General features: G+C 48.1%; 1 long non-coding RNA gene across 1 annotated transcript; it reads left to right on the top strand.

Annotated features, from left to right (window-relative positions):
• The first annotated feature begins 4,777 nt into the window (after window positions 1-4,777).
• Window positions 4,778-5,404, top strand: LOC139066291 (uncharacterized). The gene is made up of 2 exons (XR_011519222.1): window positions 4,778-5,236; window positions 5,319-5,404. It is a non-coding gene; the product is annotated as an uncharacterized lncRNA (long non-coding RNA).
• Window positions 5,405-5,815: the final 411 nt, after the last annotated feature.

The raw sequence follows: 5,815 nt of genomic DNA, 5'->3' as shown, positions 1-5,815 counted from the left end.
ATTACAAAAAGTCAACTAATAAAATTCTGCACTGATAAAACTATATTTTCAGCTAAATAAATATTTAATGTAAGTATAAATAATGCTGAAATGAAGCTGAATCATTTAGTAAACAGTTGAGTGTTCAAATGAAAACCAGTGTGACTTTAATCTGTCCCTCCTTATGTCACCATCTACAGAAACAGCCTTCTGGGACACCTGCCCAACCAGGTGGATTTTATTTGTGACGTTTCCATAACTTTATAAAAGCTGCTGATGAAGAGGATCAGACTATCTCCTCCCTTTGGTTCTCTGCTCTCCCGTCGCGGTTCGCTCCGTTTCTTTCTGTGACGCTGCAAAGCTGATTTCCCTCTAATAGCGATTTTTGGAGTAACATGAATTACATCATGTTGTACCTCGTTGGAAAGCTCGCTTCATGTACTTTTAGAAACCGTTTGAATTATTTTTATTCGATTAGTAATTCAGAAGTTATGACCCGGAGAATCTAGAGTGAGAAATATCAACATCTGTGATTCTTTGTTGCGAGTTTCTTCAACACTTCAGGAGAAGTCTCTCTCATGTCTCATTTTCTGTCCCAGACATGCAGCTACCTGACTTTGCTCCACAGACACTAGCCACCGACTCAAACGCATGTAATCAAAAGCTCAGATATTAAAGTCCATCCAGCTGACGTGAAGCAGGCAGAAAAAAACTTACAGGTAGATGCACACAGACTCCTGCCCGCAGGCAAAACACCGGTCTGTCGTCTCCATTTCTACAAGGTAGAGTAACAGCAGGGACAACCAATCACACGTTAGTATGATGCGGCAGAGCCAATCAGTGAGCTTGTAGGCGGATCTAAGGGAAAATAGGCTTCAGCTTGAGGCGGCTGCCTCCGCATGGTCCTAGTGCCTGATATGTATCACAGTATAACAGTTTTGTACGGCAAAATCTGACGAACGACCGGAAAAAGGGCACTTTGGGCACTTCGGACAAAAGGGACAGGTGCTCAAGCACCCCCCCCCCCCCCCCCCCCCCCCCGCATATGCCAGGTGATAGGTATGGTAAGTATGTGTAGAAACGAACTGAGAGTTCTTTAGCAGGATTAATTTGAATCGATAACTCATTGGAGCTGCGGAGGGACCGGTCCTGAGGGAGAGGTGAGTATTCAGGATGGTTGAAGGTTGAAGGTTGTGAGGGCTGTGCGGTGATTTTAGTGGTGTGTTCTTTCCACAGGAGAGCTGAGCGGCTTGGCAGAATCCAGTGCTGGAGCTTTTGAAGTTGCGGCCACACCCGGGGAGATGGACGTCCAAACAGTGAAGACCTTGAGAGGAGAACTTGGATGTATAAACCGACGAGGAACTTCCTGGATCTTTCAAGGATGCGGAAGAGATTGCTGCGAGGAACAGAGAGAATTGCAGGTGAGTACTTAGCACGAAGGGAAGCACAACTAGAGAGCATGTGGTCAGTTTACCACTCCATTAATAGAATCAGCTGACACCCGTCTGGTGGTTCCACTCCTAAACACTGCTGCCTTGATGGGGTAATTAGCTCCAGCTAGGATCACTCAGCACCTGGGAAAGAGAGGAACAGCTACACCTGCTGGATCATGACAGTACCCCCCCAACGGTCACCCCCAGGCGGGCGACCCGAAGAGGACGAGGATCTCCTCTCAAAGTCAGTGATGAGTTCAGGGTCCAGAATAAAGGACCGGGGAACGCACGATCGCTCCTCTGGACCATAACCTGTCCAATCCACCAAATACTGGTGGCCTCAGCCTCGACAACGGACGTCCAGAATGCAGTTCATGGAGAACACAGGTCCTCCGTCCACCATCCAAGGCGGCGGAGGAAGGTCAGACGAGGGACACAAGGGACCAGAAGACACGAGTCAGATCTGGGAGAAGTGGAACACAGGGTGGACACGAAGGGACGTGGGAAGTTACAGGCGAACGGTCAAAGGGTTCAGAATGGCTATGATGGGGAAAGGGCCCAAAAAGCATGGGGCGAGCTTCCTGGGGATAGCCCTGAGAGAAATGTCCATCGCCGCTAACCAGACCATCTGGCCAAGGGAGTAAGCAGGCGCTGGGGTTCGATGACGATCAGTGTACTTCTTGTTTTGGGCAGAAGTGCACTGAAGTGCTCCTTCGTCTGACTCCAAACCCTCTTGCAGGACCTTATGTAGGATCGAACTAAGGGGAGAACTGGATCTGGAGCAGTATTGGGCAGTAAAGGTTGGTAGCCCAATGAGGATTCAAAGGGGGATTTGCCAGTAGCTGCGGAAATATGGGCATTATGAGCGTATTCGATCCATGGTAGGAAAAGACTCCACTGATGAGGGTTAGAGGAGCAGACACATAGAAGTGCGTCTTCAACCTCTTGGTTGAGCCATTCACACTGCCTATTGGAAACCTGAGGACAAGCAAGGTTTAGCCCCCAAAGAACGACAAAACTCCCTCCAAACTTGAGACGAGAACTGAGGACCTCTGTCTGACACTACTTCAAGAGGAATGCCATGAAGTCTGAAGATGTGACAAAACAGGAGCTAGGCGGTCTGGGCTGCAGAAGGTAGCTTGGACATTGTCAGGCTGATCTAGATGGCAGGCTTTGGAGAACCTATCGATGATGGTGAGTATGACTGTTTCACCCTTGGAGGGAGGAAGGCCGGTAACAAAGTCGAAAGCGATATGAGACCAGGGTCGTGAGGGTATAGACAAGGGCTGGAGGAGGCCAGAAGGAGGTCTGTGAGTATTTTTTTTCTGGTTGCATGCATGGCAGGCTGACACAAACTCCTTGACATCTTTATTTAATCCAGGCCATCAAAAGTATCAACGAATGTAGACAACTGTTCTGTTGACCTCTGGGTGACAGGAAAACTTGGATGAGTGGGCCAGGTGATGACCTGCGACCTGACTGGGGAGGGAACATACCGTCTACCGGGCGGACCACCCCCAGGACTGGGCTCAAGCCGGGAGGCTGACTCAATCTTGTGTTCCAAGTCCCAGGAGAGGCTGCCGATTCTGCAGGTAGGTGGTAAGATGGATTCAGGAATCTCGGGCTCAGAGTCTGGAGAGAAATGATGAGAGAGGGCATCAGGTTTGACATTTTTAGAACCAGGTCTGTAGGTGATGTTAAGGTTGAATCTTGAGAAGAACAGGCACCAGCGGAACTGTTTGGGGTTGAGTTGCTTAACTATCTGTAGATAAGCCAAGTTCTTGTGATCCGTTAACACCAGAATAGGTAGTTCAATTGCCTTCACCCAATGTCTCCACTCCTCCAAAGCAATTTTGATTGCCAACAATTCTCGGTCTCCAACAGCATGTCTGCTCCCTGTGGGTGAGAAACGTTTAGAAACAAAGGCGCACGGATGCAGTTTGCCATCAGATGTGGATCGTTGTGAGAGGACTGCGCCCACTCCTGTATTGGATGTGTCAACTTCGAGCACAAACTGGACCTCAGGATCAGGTTGGGTGAGAACAGGAACTTGAACAAACCTTAGTTTGAGTTCATCAAATGCTTATTGGGCATCCGAGTTCCAGGAGAAGGTGCACTTAGTAGAAGTGAGAGTGGTGTGTTGAGCAGCAACAACACTGAAACCCTTGATGAAATGTTTGTAGAAGTTAGAGAATCTGAGAAAACATTGAAGCTGCTTGCGTGTCTCTGGGGTGGGCCACTCCTCAACCACTTTTATCTTCTCTGGGTCTGCTGTCGTGTATCCAGCCTCAAAGATGTAACCAAAAAAAGCAACAGATGTCTTGTGGAATTCGCATCTTACTGCTTTGACGAAAAGCAGAACGTGAGTTCTGTGTTCTTGGGCATCTCTGGAATAGATCAAGATATCATCAATGTAGACAAAGACGAAAACGTTCAGGAAATCACAGAGGACATCAACTAGAGCTTGAAAAACAGCAGGAGCATTTGAAAGACCTGGTATTAGAAGTGTACGATGTGAGTCTTAAAGGCGGTTTTCTATTCATCTCCTTCCCGGATTCTCACCAGATGGTAGGCATTGCATAAATCGAGTTTAGTAAATAGCTAGGAAGCTGATAGCTTCCTGCAAGGGTTCAAAGGCAGAGTTAATGAGAGGTAACGAGTATTTTATTTTTATGGTGATATCGCCGAGAGCTCGATAGTAAATGCAGGGATGGAGTGTTTTGTCCTTCTTTTCCATGAAGAAGAAACCAGCGCCAACCGGAGATGTAGAGGGGCGAATGAGTCCTGCTTGTGGAGATTCATTAACATATTCCTCCATCTCTCTTTTTTGGAGAGACTGAACAACCTGCTGGCTGGGAGAGGTGAGCCAGGGATAAGGTCAATGGCGCAGTCATAGGTTCTGTGAGGTGGAAGAGAGAGAGCCTTCTGTTTGCTGAACACTGGAGAGAGGTAATGATATTCGGTGGGGACCAGTGTTAGATCCAGAGAGGCGACTGAGGACTCAGGTTTCTGGGTCTTTCAAAGACGCAGGAGAGATTGCTGCGAGGAACAGAGAGAATCACAGGTGAGTACTTGGTGTGAAAGGAAGCACAACTAGAGAGCATATGGTCAGTTTACCACTCCATTAACGGAATCAGCTGACGTCCGTCTGGTGGTTCCACTCCTCCTAAATACTGCTGCCTTGATGGGGTAATTGGCTCCAGCTGGGACCACTCAGCACCTGGGAAAAGAGAGAAACAGCTTAACCTGCTGGATCCTGACATCATCCAGATCTGGGACACCACTTCTGGGGGAAGCCTCCACTCCCTAGCCAGAGATTTGCCCCTTTAGAGCAGGTCTGCCCCGATGTTCAGGCAACCAGTGTCATGAGCCGGGGTGAGTACTCCTGTTCTCATAACCATCTGTGAGTCTCTTGCCAGGAGAGGGAGTGGCCCAGCTGTTCCTGATCAGCAATCAGCGGGGTGCCTTCCTATTTAAGGTGGATGGTGGACACACTTCGACGCCGGAAGATTGCCTCAGTTTTGGTAGTAACCAGCCACTCGTGTGATCTCTAGTGTTCTTAGGATAAATGTTATTCGTAGCGTTTGCGCTTATATTGGATTTACCCTTCCTCAGGATTCCTGTCGACCTCCTTGGATTCTGACCTCTACCTGGATTTTGGATCTCAGCACACGGACCATATCACCACCGCCATAACCCACCTCTCATCTCACCCAGTGCCCCATCCACCAGGACGCCCCGCTTCTCTCCACCTCTGCTCCCTCTCCTGCGCTTCCCCGGCTCTCTACCTCTCCCTCCTCCTGCCAACACATACACCCACCACAGTAAGTCTGCTGAACACCTCTGCCTGCCTACAAAGGATTGTGACACCAGAACCTTTGCTCACCCGTGTTCTCCCTCCTCCAGACGCTGAGCTGATTGTTGCAGTTTCAACCACAGAATTATCTGTGCATCTTAAGTTTCCCCTTATAAATAAATCATTTTTTCATCCATTTTTGGTCAGTGTTGTGTTCTGCATGTCCTGGGTTAGGTACCTTCCCCCAATCATGACAACCAGGGACATAGCTGCTCTGATATGGCCTCTCAGGTTATGACCAAGGGGACACTTTGGTCTGAATTTTATGAAGCCAAGGAGTGGTTAAAATTACAGTTCCATCCTCATCACTAAAAGTGAGCAAATCCTCATTGACCCACATGTTAAAAATGCAAATTTCACAGCAGAAATAAACATGTTTACAGCCTGGTTGAAAAAAACATTTTATGTTTAATAGATCTAGTTTATATTCACTCTCTCTAAATCTGAGACCATGGTCTTGAGTTGGAAAAGGGTAGAATGCCTTCTCCAGGTCAGGGACAAGGTCCTGCCTCAAGTGGAGGAGTTTAAATATCTCAGGGTCTTGTTC

This window comes from Nothobranchius furzeri, chromosome 2, assembly GCF_043380555.1.
Source record: "Nothobranchius furzeri strain GRZ-AD chromosome 2, NfurGRZ-RIMD1, whole genome shotgun sequence".
In the NCBI taxonomy this organism is placed as follows: domain Eukaryota; kingdom Metazoa; phylum Chordata; class Actinopteri; order Cyprinodontiformes; family Nothobranchiidae; genus Nothobranchius; species Nothobranchius furzeri.
The sequence above is the reverse complement of the archived record's forward strand: the minus strand, read 5'-3'. Positions and strand labels throughout refer to the sequence as shown.